General features: G+C 44.8%; 1 long non-coding RNA gene across 1 annotated transcript in view; it reads right to left on the bottom strand.

Moving 5' to 3' along the window:
- Positions 1-290: 290 nt before the first annotated feature.
- The window catches only part of LOC122967153, a 32377-nt gene continuing 20333 nt past the window's right edge, over positions 291-12334 (bottom strand). Inside the window, exon 3 of the long non-coding RNA XR_006398539.1 lies at positions 291-2712. This is a non-coding gene — a long non-coding RNA (uncharacterized LOC122967153). The remainder of the gene's footprint in view (positions 2713-12334) is intronic.

The following is a 12334-nucleotide window of genomic DNA, read 5'->3' as shown; positions in this document are numbered from 1 at the left end:
TTCTTTAAGAACTTCTCATAGTCCTCTACAGAGTACCGGTCAAAAGTCTGACACACCTTCTCATTTATTTGAATGAGAAAGTGTGTCCAAGCTTTTGATTGTATATATACAGTATACATATATTTTTTTCCCCAAATGAGTTGAACTCCTCCACAATCTTTCCATGTACCTCGTGGCAACTACAGAAGTATCCACTGGGTGTACCCCTGGTTGGGAATCACTGATTTTAAGTATCTCCACAACAAATAAAAACTGGAAGAAATAACATACACTTACAGATTTACTTGTGAAAAAACATCCTTATTTATTCTTAGAAAAAAAGACATGAATGTATTTTTTCTCTTAAGTTTCAAACACTGAAAGGGACGGTGTCTGTATATTATCTGCCTTGTCACAGATGGAGCGAAAATACTGATTTTAAAGCACTGAGGCTGACATAAAGCAGCTCACATCCATTATCTGACCAGAACGTGTCTCCACCACATGGAACAAGGTGTCAGGACAGATAGGAAAAAAAACACAACAGGAAAGAAGCCTCCGACAACATGAATGCAAAATCACACACAGCTGCTGAGGTTAGGGCTCCGATGGACACACACTCACATACACACACACATATACTGAAGCAGCCGCACATGTACCAGCAGCTGAACCGCTCTTGGGGATAGTAGAGGAACGACTCAAGCAGAGGTGCGCTGGGTGATCCAGCCAGCATGAGAGTCACCCTTCATCCCCTCACGCCGGGCCGACCTGACCTGAGCCCTCTCCAGATGTGAAGGAGGAAGTTCTCTCGTGGACAGACTGGAGAGAAAGAAGAAGATGAGGAGGAGGAGGAGGAGAAAGACTCTGATGATTTTGTGTGGTCTGGTTCAGGTTTGCACGCCCTGCCGTAATCTGTCTGTTAAAAGGAAATTCTAAATATGGTCGCCACATTTATGTCATTTATTTTCACTCTTACAACCTTAACATACGTTCTGTCACTTGGATACCAGAAAGGCATTTGGGCTTAACTAATACCCCATGGCAACATGTCAGAATCAGATGACATTAAATGAGTTCCAGTTTGACTCAGTTCGCTTGCCAAGGGACAGATAAACAGTGAGTAGGAGGGTGAGGTCGCGGACTTGTGTGTGTCTTACAGGCGTGTGTATTAGCCTACTGTCGGACGTTTCCTGGCAATTACACGAGGAAGGGGAAGAAGTGAGCTTTTATGAAGCTTAAAGGACACTGCAGGAGGCCAGACAAAGTCAGAGGAGGAGGATGAGGAGTTTGGAGAGTTGTGGCAGGATAACAGGGCATGAAAGAAGAGAGAAAGCCGGAGTTCTGTTTGTATGACAGCTCTTACCACACCTCCTGCAACAGATGGGCTTTGAGGACTCTTGGGGGATGTGATGGGGGGTTTCAGTCAGAACAGAAGACAACTCACTACTTGTGGAGCTGTGGTGCGGGTGTTGGATGGCCCTTGAGCTCACCATAATTGATGAATAGTGTGGTCCACATTAAGTGACATGCGCCGTTGGCTGTAAGTGGGTGCGATGATTGGGGGCCTTTTGAAGCTGGGGCCGTGGGCTGTGTTTGAACCGTCAACAGAGACCCCTCTTCTCTGTAAGGGACACCAGCCTGTGGTTTGGTCGCAGGCTCGGCACAGGCCAAGCTCAGCACACACACACACACACACAAACAAACACACATGCACACACGTTACCCTTCAGTAGTATTACAGTGTTTTGGGGGAGGTGATTGTATTATTCCTGCTGCAACACTGACTTAATTCAAGGCAGATCTGACCCGAGCTCGTGCTTCTCCACTTCTGCTCTATTGGATCAAGTCTTAATCCTGCCCTCACCACATGAATGGGAGACACAAAGAGGAGCTGCACTCACTCCTGCCATACACATCAAATGTCACTCAGGTCCATATGCTGTCATGCAGCTTATGATGGGTATCGCCGTGTCATATGAAAGCTGAAGGAGCTTAATGGAGGCCTAGAAAGACCAGAGCTGGAGACAGACAAGCAGGAAGATTGGAGCCATGTCTCGCTCAGATACAGTATGTGCCGTCAACCTGGAATTGATCTTCTGTTGCCCTGTTGTTTTCACAGATTCACAAGCCCACACATCCTCTGCCAGGAAACCCAGAGGAGCTGACCCGTGACACCACTTCAGAGTGGCGGGCGCTCATAACAATCTCTAAATAGGAGCATCTTAGGAGACACATTACAGTAAGCTATGACTAACAAACCCAAAGCACCTCAAAACAACACTGGGAAGCTTCCAACTTCCATCACAGCAACACAAGCTCCTACTCTCAGCCGAACACATAATAACTCCTGTTCAAGGGCTTGTTATTGTCATATCTTTTCAAAGGATGCCAAACCCAAAACACACACTCGACTCACACACGACCTTGAGCTAACAGGGGATGCAGGCAAAGTTTTCGGGGCTTTTTCTAATGACTGCGTGCGTCAGACAGCAGATCGCGAGGAAAAGGCACTTGCGGTGGGCTTGACGTTTGGTGTGTGTCACGGTCCAGCTCCCACGCAGTGGAAACACAGGGGCCCCGGGGCGGCGGGTGCTACTGAGGCCCCCTGATCTCCACTGACGCTCCAGGGGTAGACATGCCCTTCAATCTCCATCTGAAATGAGAGACAGGCCATCGGTGCACAGGGATGGGCCTCTGATTTGTTATGTGGTCCCTTTGAAACCATGCATCCTGCAGCAGAGAGGAGAGAGGGAAACATCAAGTAAACATGACAGGCAGGATGGAGAAGAAATAAGATTAAGATGTGCAGCTGCAGTGGCTTTACTTTGGCCCAGAGAGGGCAGTGGAATCAATGTGGAAATGATAAGGTAGTGTCAGAGAGTGGGTCTTTTTTACATGCAGTGACTCTTATGCTATCTCATCATTTTTTGAAGCTCAAATAATATAATCTGTCAAAGAAAGAGAAATATGATAACTATGTTAAAATCAAGGATTTCAATGTCAAAAAAATAAAATCACAAAAGTTTCTCAACACTATTTTGGAGAGGATGTGCTGTCAGATGAACAGTGATCAAAGAATATGTTGAATCCCTCCCATAACATATCCTTACACAAATGTGTTTTAGTTTGTGCATGGTTTGTGCACAGGCGTGTGGGCCAGAGAGAGAGACAGAGAGACAGAAGGAGTGTGTGAGAGACAAATCGTGAGAGAAACAGGCAGATTGTGGTGGCTTTGATGTGCGCTTGGAGCTCAGTCCTCAGAATAGATACTAGGTGGAAAAAAAAAAGAGCAGTATCATAGGACAAAAGTCTCACTGTAAACCACTACAGTAGAAGAGTGTGTAGGACTTGCGTGTTTGGTGCTATAATTTGCAAATGGCTTGCACATACTCATTCATGTGTGCAGACTATCGAGATGTCAATCACTAGGAGTGATGAAGTAGAAAAAAGTTTTTCTTCTCAGCATCCTCAAGCAGAGCAGACAACCGACACGCCTTAAAAGGGAAACAAAACAGCCTCCTACCACATCTAAATCTTGTTGTATTCTCCTCTGCTCAGAAGAAACTCGTGTGATCAGAACTCTGCCACCAATATGCTCCCCATATGTCTGAGTCCAGTCTTTTGTTTTTATGAGGAATTTGGCTTTTGGGCACATATCTATTTATCTGTTCTTTGCTCTATTTATCCTGCATAATAAGGGAAGGCTGTCTTTGCTGACAGCCAGTCACTTAGCACTGACTTGATGGCTTGCTTTATCAATAGCACACACAGCAGTATTAGGAAAATAGGGCCTAAACGGGCCTGAACACTAAGACTCGTGGCTCAGCAGTGCAAACAGATCCTGCAGATATGAAGCACATCAAGCAACGTCAATGTTTTTTCAATCTAAATTCCAAGATTACTTCATGTTTTAGCACGATGCCAGACCCCAGTCACAGCCAACATCTGAATACACCATCACTCACTGAAATATTACAGACATCAGAAACTCACAAGCAGCGGAGATTTGAAAAATGAACCCACGTATTCACACAGCCCGTCTAATAATTAACCGATGCTATGACTCAACATGGTCACAGCACGGTAATTATCTGAGGAGGCTGTCATATTTATTTAACTAGGAAGCTAAGACTGCTGAAGTCCAACCATGTCGTATGTTAGATCGTGTCAGATTGAAACCATGACACATTAAGCTGATCCCCCCCTTCCTCTCTCTCTGTTGAGGCAGGGTGGTCTTCACTCTGGCTCCGGCCTGGTGTGTGTGTGTGTGTGTGTGTAAGTGTGGAACTGTCACAACAACATGACCCCCAGAAAATGAAAATCTCTAACATACACACTAATTCTGCTCAGACACGCACATCTAGACCTGAGACCTCCACATAAACACGCACACCCGCCAAACTCTGTCCTGTCTACAGGGACAGAAACAACAAGGCTGCCATTGACAGTGACCCTCTAACCTCCATCCCTTCCATCTCTCCATCCCCCTGGCCCTCATCACCCTCCCACGTTGACCGGGCCCCGGCGCTGGCCACAGGGCCGAGAATGCGGTTCAGGTGCAGGACTCTGCTGTTTCCAATTACCGGGGTATAAATTAGCATCGCTCTCTCCTGTCCTCTCTCCAAACATTGCTGTCTCTTCATCCTTGTCGACCCTCCACACTTCACTCTGGCTCTGACCTCCCGCCTATATCACTCGACACATAAATTTACCCCCTTTATGGCTCTTGTCAGCAACCTCTGCACTCCCCTAACTCATGCTCGGTGCTGTTAATGTGCAGTGCATTTGGTATAAAACCCTCCATTTTCAGTCAATGAGAGTATAAATCCAGCGCTATATATCTGACTGTGAAAGGAATATAACTTCTGGTTTTACTGTAAGTCTGGTTACTGTAACTGAGATATTTCACAAGAGACAAGGACATAACCTGACACATGCGCTCCATATTGCAGTAAGGCATGCACTGATAAGGTTACACTGAGTTTCAATTACTCTGCGAGAGGAAATGTGGCCTTATTCCTGGACTTATTACATAGGGTGTTTGCAAGCTTTTTCTTTCACAGGTCAGTCTGTTAAACTGAGTGTTATTTTTCCAGGGCGGAGAGATCAGCTGCAGTGTAGCCAAGTAGGACCTGAGGTCACCCTGGCACTGAGAGTTCACATCTGTTTAAATAAATCCTCCACTGTGCCATCAGCAGTAAAAACACACTCACATGTGCACTGTCCGCACACCCACACACGCACATGCACACACGCACACACACCCACACACACACATGCATGCGCGCACGCACATCCACACACCCACACACACCCACACACACCCACACACACACATGCATGCGCGCACGCACACCCGCACACCCACACACACCCACACACCCGTACACACGCACACACACACACTCACACACATGTGCATGGTCTACACATGCACACACATGCATGCAGTGATGGAATGAAATATAAATAAATTTACTCCAGTACTGTACCTAAGTGCAAATTCTAATTAAATTGACTTTTCTTGAGTATTTCCATTTCATGTTACTTTCTACATCTACTCTGCTACATTTCATTTTTCAACTCATTTGGAAAAAAAACAACATAAAACAGTTGCAACAAAGTGCTAAAAGTAATGGATGAATGGTGAAAAAGCTAAGCAGAGGATGAATGGTAAAGAGGTAAAAGTAACAAATTGTTAAAATAGTTTGCTAAAAGTAATGGAATCAAAACTTTCATCTTCTGCCATTTGTACGGATGCAAACTTGACCAAACCAAACTAAGCATTTTATTTTATTTTATTTTATTTTATTTTATTTTATTTTATTTTATTTTATTTTATTTTATTTTATTTTATTTTATTTTATTTATAAGCATTTGTATGAAAAAATTGCAACAATGACTTCTTATATATAATCAATAGTGTTAAAAACATCCAGTTTAAAATCAATTCAAATGAACACTTTTGGAATGAACACGAGTGATGGTGTTCATCTGACAAAGCTGTGTGAGTACTTCAGACTAAAAATGTTGAGAACAGTATATAAAATAGAGTAATAGTAAGTAGTCTAGTAATAATTTAATAATATAATAGTACACAGTCACAGGGACCATTTTCCATATACTGAGTGCTTTTACTATTGATATAGCAAGTATTTAGCTGGTAACACTTATGTATGTTTAAGTAACATTTTTAATGCAATACTTTTACTTGTAATGGAGAATTTTTATATTGTTGTGTCGCTACTTAACTTACTTAATTGAAGGATCTGAATTCTCCCTCTGCAACTGCATGCACACACGCCTGTAGAAATGCTGATACACACTGACACAAACACACATTCACTCACAAAAGAAGTAGGGAAGTAACAAGTACTGTGATAATATTTCATCTTTTACGTTTTTCACATTCCTGACTTTGGCACCTGTCATGTGTGTGTTTTTTCTTTTTTCTTTTTACAAGCTCAGGCTGCCGTTACAGAGAACACAGCACACGGGAGGGAAATTTACAGAGCGTGTCCTCCCCAGGCCGTGCAGTGTTCACAGGGATCAAATACTCCCAAGGTGTAGTGTGTGTGAATATAACTCTATATTCCTCTCCACCGCCGCTACCACCACCAGAGCTGCTGCCACAGCCTGTTTTACAGAGCCCAGGACCTCAGTGTGCCCTCGAGTTTTCTCTTTATGAGCTCTAGCTCATCCCTTGACTTGCAGAGAAAACAAGAGCAGAGCAGGATTTTATAGGACTCCTGGGGAAAACACAAAGAGGGAGGCAGGGAAAAAAATAAGTGCGCAAAGTCTGGAGCAGTCAGTTTAGGCTTCTACTCTCTGAAGGATGGCAGACTGATAGAAGAGGTGAAAGTGTTGGCTGCAGGATTAGACATAATGTTGCCCCATTTACCGCAGCCTCTGACATTCAGCTGCCTGGAAAATGCTAGAAAAATGTTAGAAAAGAGGTGAAGCAGATGAAGATGAAGAGGTCCGGTGTGAACTTTCCCCCACCGACACCAGCTCACTTATGTGGGCTCCCTCCTCCACAGGAGTGCCGAAGATAAACACGGCTGTTCATTTAACTTCTTTCACCTCTCTCCCCCCGACCTCAGTTCATCCCTCGCTTCACCGTCACCGCCACCAAACTTTCTCTCCTCCACTCCTCTCTCTTACTTCCTTTCTCTCTCTCTCTCTCCAGATGTTTGGCCCAGCAGCAGCAGGCGCAGTGAGATAGAGGACCTGGGGCTAAGCAGCGGGGATCTCCAGGGTGGACTGGAATGCTAACCCTCTATCCATCTCCATCAGCGGAGACGCATTTGTTTGACTTGAGATGTGATTGTGTTTTCTCTTCCCCACACCTGCAGCTTCCTCTGAACCGTGCTCCCCCCCGTCCCCCTCCTCCCTTTTTGACTCTCTGGACTCTCACTGATCAATTGCTTTTGCTTGAAAAAATACTGATCCAGCTGCTACTGCTTTTCTTCATGTTTTGTATTCTCTGCTGGTGTTCCTTCAGGGCCGACCTGCGGAAGAAGAGCGAGCAGCAACAAATAAAAGTTTTGGGAAGTATTTGAATCCAATGAAGTCATGAAATAAAGCAGGCCTCCACAGTCCACTGACAGCTTGTGTCTCTTTCTGCTGTTTGTTGTCACTTCTTCTTTGATTGACTGCTGTGTGAAAGCAGGCCTCTGGGGGAGTAGCGTTGTTATCAGAGGCGGCTCATGTGGGATCTGCATAAAATAATAAACCTCCTCTGTGTTGTGTTATGATGCTGTTCTCTCTACTTGGAGCCGAGCAGGCATTGTGACTTTCAGCAAACTGTGGTTTTATCCAGATCAAACATTCCTTTCGTTTTCGAATTTATCATGCAGCAAACCTGCCCTCATTAGTCAATGGCACTCAGCAACTTGTAGCGTCTAATTCGGTGGTGCCGCCCAAACTTATCGCCCTTCATTTCAAACATGGTGGGCTGCCCTGTCGCTGAAGCCCTCTCAAGCTGTTCCAGACATCTGACAACAGCCACATTTATTTATTGACTTCATTTCGCTTGTGGGGCGGCCTTTACAGCTCTCTTGAGTGATACACAGTTAATGTAGAACTGTTCATTGCTCGCGAGTGTTTTTTCACTCCTCCTCCTCCTCTACCACCTCCTCGCCCTCCTTTTTAAACTGTTCTTAAGTGTTTAAACACTCGGGTAATGACGTGCTGTTGTGGAAGCGAAAAACCATGTGGGATAAAAAAAGAAAAACATCCATGTGGGCTTTTCCCCCGGAGGAGAGAACGAACCACCAAGGAAGGGATGAGAGTGAGGAAGGCTCTGTTAATCAAAATGAATGAGCACCTCTCAGGGCTCTTGTGTTGACGAGGCCACAGAGGATCTCTGAGCCCCCTCTCTTCACTCCGGGAACATGTATGTAAAGAGAGATCCAGACACTCTCCTGCACACAGCTATCAGCAACTGCCTCAGCTGCAGATACTCCCTCAGTTACTTCCTGTTTGCTGCATCATGTAGACAGCAGGTCAGAATAACTTGAGCCTTTATTCAGTTTTTATTTTAACAGGTAAATCCCATTGAGACTAGAAACATCTGCAAGGGAGACCTGGCTAAGACTGCAGCATAAAAATTTGGAGAAAAAATAACACAATCTGACAAAACGGATAATGAAACTAAAATAAGGCTTAACATTGGCTGTACCATAAAGTTTACAATGGTCTCGAATATTGCCAGAGAAATCAGATTCATCCATTTAATTTTCAAGTGGAGCAGAAAACATGAAAGCTGTCTTTCCCATCCATGTCTTTACGCTGGGGACAGACAACAATATGTCTTGTAATCTGAGATGATGACAGAGATGGTGACAGAATATATAGCACAATGATTCGTGTGTCGCTGTATGCTATGATAAGTGTGCAGAGACAATGTGCAAATGCACCCATATACAACAAATCACCATAATTAAGAAGTGGCAAAATGGTGGTAGCCTTCTCAAAGATTTCAACATGCTGCTTAAAAGAAAAACATTAATCAAACTAAAAATCTTGGATATTTGTAGCAGGAAACAGCAGGGGTGCTCCCCTGAGTTGTAACAATAACCACAATGTTTACAGGCTTCCCTCTAGGATTAGAAAACAATATCAAGTTTTCTCTACACTCAGCAGAAGTTTGAATTAAATACGGATCCACAGTTATAAAAAACTGTATCATCTGCTTAACAATGGGTATTAGTTCCATGCGTATTAGCACCTAAATTACTAATGTAAACACAAAATAAAAGTGGGCCAAGTATATAACCTTGGGGTACTCCATTAAGTACGGTAAGCCAGTTTGAACAGTACCCATTGACACTCACACACTGAGTCCTACCTGAAAGATAATTGCTAAACCAGTCTACTGCTTATGATTAAATGGCCTTTAGGAATATCCATCTGTCTTTTACAAATTGCATTTTTGCAACACTTGGAAGAGTTTTTAAATCAGAGAATTTGAGGCAACAAGACAACCTAAACACAGATGAAATATGAGCTATTCTGGCCAAGATAGTCTGATTACAACAATGTTTTCATTGGCTGAACAGAAATCGTATTAACTTGGAATAGAAGGGCACACATTACTGCCATTACTTCATTAAAATGAGACATAAGTATTGGTGGCTACGGCTTATGTTACCCAACAGTTTTTATTGCATTGCCGTCTTCTGCCTTTTGAGACTTATCATGTTTTTGCTGTTTTCCTTTTGCTGCATTCAACTGATTGAATTTAGGCCCTCTCCCTTTCTCTCTCTCTCTCTACTCTCCCTACTGTTGTTCCTACCGCGCCTTCAACTCAGCAGCTTTTTCAAATTTGGGGCTTGCGACACTCAGCCAAAAGCCGCAAATTACCCCCCTCTAGCAGCAGCGAATTAGGAACAATTTTGTGTTAGCTATAAAAAAAGAGAGCGAGAGGGAGAAGTGAGGGGAAAATATAGCTTACACCAGGGACCACCAACAGAGGCAACATGGGATGAACGGCTCATTGGCCGACAGTTTGGGTGGCAGGGCGGTGCTAGAAAGCAGCCTCAGTGATCTTCAGAGCAATCAATCCTATCATATCACATCTACATAGTATGGCACAACACCCATTACCAAACATAAAGGCTTGAATTAGTGGATTTATGTTGCTGTTCCAGGATGTTTGCAGGCCTATGAATTGGCTTTACAGTTCCCTGAGCACACAGAGACCTGCAGCAATGATCCTCTGACACTAACAGCCTCACAGCACCCAGTCTTATTCACTCTGATGACACTGAAGGCAAGAGAACGATTCGTATGAGGTGACAATCCACCGCCTGGAATTTTCATTCTCTTCTCGCAGAGTGTGGGATTTTTGATTTCCCTCCACTGTGCGGTTGGTCCTTAAATCTGAGCATTAATGTTAAAAGGGTCTTTTTCTTGTTTCTTACAAAGCGTGAGGTTTGGCATGCCCACTTAATCTGCCTCCATTGAGCCAATCCATGTTTTTCCCATTCTGGCACCCCTTTTTCTACTCCCTTTTAAAATCCATTTCCAAGTTGTAATATGCCACTGCAGACGTTATTGAGGGGAGAAAACCAAATGTAATGGGGGAGAGAGGTGGAGAGAGAATGGGGAGAGAGAGAGAGAGAGGGGGAGGCAGCAAGGGAGGTTTCCAGCTATTACCTGGCCAGTTTTCAAACGTCCCCCTGCTCTTCATGGCAATGCCTGGTGTGGAAGGCAGACCACTTTGTCTTCCTCAGAGATCAGACGGAGCGGGCGGGCGGGCGGGCCGCAGCCAGGTTGGGGTTACTGACTCTCATTAGGCCTTACACCGCCAGGCCTCAGACTGTACAACTGTAATAAGAGCCTGCACAGTTACAGCCTGACCCCTCTCTGACACATCTTGGCCCAGATGTTAATTGTACTTCCTGCTCCCCTTTTGATTAAATGACAGAGAGTTTTAAGTCTTTGTTTGTGTGGCTAATGGCTCTCATTTAGTGCAATAAGTGGTTTAGGGGCTGCTGTGGGTGACATCACACTCCCGCTGCCTTTGATCGCAGGCCTGTAAAGGGTGAGCAAGTGAACGTTTCTCTTTGGCCGCAGGTCTGCTGGAACTGCTGGTTGGAGGCTTTATACCTGCTGCGAATACCACACACACACACACACACACACACACACACCAATGCCCGTGCAGGCATGTGCATATGCCAGTCTGGGTAATGCCAAGCTCCATGGGCAGGGCAAGGGCATGAGGTCGCCAGCCGGGGAACGGGAGGGCACCATGCGGTAAGAGAGAAGGATGGCGGGGGGAGGGGGTCAACTTCAAATGCCACCCAGTGCAATACAGATTGGCTGCATCATAGGCTTTTTGAGAAACAGATGTTATATAAAGAGGAGGATCTATCTGCTATAAAATCTTGAATGCAATTGCGGATTTTCTTAAGATGCCTAATGGAGCAGTGCATTTCCTCCAGAGCTTGGCTGGTAGAAGCAAGCCACGGTCTGAGGGTAAGAATAGAATATCTAAGAGGTTTAACATTTTTGGGCTAATTTGGAAAATATTAAAACACAATGTTCAAGTTTACCAAGTAACCTAAAGTATTTAAAGACATATTTCTGTTTCCCTACTGAAGCTCCTCTTGCAGCAGCATCATCAGATCATTTACTCATTTGCTTTTTATTTCTACCTTTTCCGTTCTCCATCCCTGCCTCTTTTCATCTTGACTTTATTGTCCCCTCTACCCCCAGCTGCAGATCTCTCCTCTCCCTCCAGTTTCTCCCACTCCCTCTGAGCGCGTGGCTGAGGTGTGAGATCATTCTCCTTCTGGGTGGCTTTCCTGCTATATGTCACTGTCATCTGTTGGCACTGAGGCTTGAGGGGGGGTCCCTTTTCCAAAAACACACCGCACTCTGCTTCACCACCCTGAGCATAATAAATTCTTGGGCACGAGACTGGAGAGGGGTGCACCAATGGAGCAACGTGTTTTACTGGGCTTGGCAGGGTAACACATAGACCGGTGAGAGAGGGAGGAGGTGGGGAAGGGGTGAGGGGTAGGGGCGCAGCAAAGAAGGGTGGAAGATTTATAATTGAATAACTCCCCGAAGCAGGGCAGCGGGGATTGGCCCTGCCAGGAAAAGCAGAACGCCAAGGAGCGAGTGAGGCCTGTGGAAGTCAGCCATTAAAGTGAGAGGAGAGAAAACTTCAGCTGCGATCCACCTCAGCAGAAAGGTGCGAGATTTACTAATGATAACTGAAAAACCACAACACCTACGCCTTTATGTCCACCAAACCGATCCTATAGCAGCACAAATTACCCTCTTGAAATACTAAAGCAAACACAAATCAGTCTCTGGCAATCAGCTGTTCAGTTCG

This window comes from Thunnus albacares, chromosome 17, assembly GCF_914725855.1.
Source record: "Thunnus albacares chromosome 17, fThuAlb1.1, whole genome shotgun sequence".
Classification (NCBI taxonomy): Eukaryota; Metazoa; Chordata; class Actinopteri; order Scombriformes; family Scombridae; genus Thunnus; species Thunnus albacares.
Note: the sequence above shows the minus strand (reverse complement) of the source record. Positions and strands in the feature narration are given on the sequence as shown.